At 44.0% G+C, this 653-nt stretch overlaps 1 long non-coding RNA gene across 1 annotated transcript in view; it reads right to left on the reverse strand.

The window, feature by feature from the left end:
* LOC105140674 (uncharacterized) overlaps positions 1–653 on the reverse strand; it is a 14,561-nt gene that overhangs the window by 13,177 nt on the left and 731 nt on the right. The window lies entirely within an intron of this gene.

Here is a 653-nt window from a genome sequence, read left to right on the forward strand (position 1 = left end):
GCCTGCATTAAAAATAGACATTTACCACAAATTATAGGTATCTTATATTCTTAGATACATTATTATAAAACATATTTTAGTTAAGGAGTTATTGATACTTCAAGTGCAAAATGATAATATAAAACCTTGATAAAAATGCACTTTTAAGTACTAATCACACCCCCCATCAGCAGCTGCATCCCCTACAGACCCACAAGACAGCCCCAGCTCTCTTCCTCATCGCCATTTTCTCCAGCTCTGACCGGCCCTTCCCTCCACCACCGTGAATAGCGGCTCCTTTCTTCCTTAAGTTGAACACAATGGTAACCCCCGCTGTCTTCTCTTAGCCCCACGACGACAACAACAACACCCCATCGCCACCGCTAGCTCTAGTATCGCCGATGCCATCGCCAGCAATCCAAGCCCAGCAGAACCCACCTTGGCCTAGCATAGTAGCCTCAGCCCTCACCCTAGAGCCATCAACCACCAAAAAGAGGAAGAAAGAAGGAAAAACAAATCCAAAAGGACCAGATCTAAAAAAAGGAAGGAGGGAAAAGCAGATTGGGAAAAAGAGAGAACCAGAAATTTTCTTTGTGTTTTTTGGGTGTTTTGCAGGTAACAGTGTTGCTCATAGCTGACAAGAGTAGGTAACAGTGTTGCTCATAGCTGACAAG

Source organism: Populus euphratica, unplaced genomic scaffold, assembly GCF_000495115.2.
Source record: "Populus euphratica unplaced genomic scaffold, PopEup_1.0 scaffold112.1, whole genome shotgun sequence".
In the NCBI taxonomy this organism is placed as follows: Eukaryota; Viridiplantae; Streptophyta; class Magnoliopsida; order Malpighiales; family Salicaceae; genus Populus; species Populus euphratica.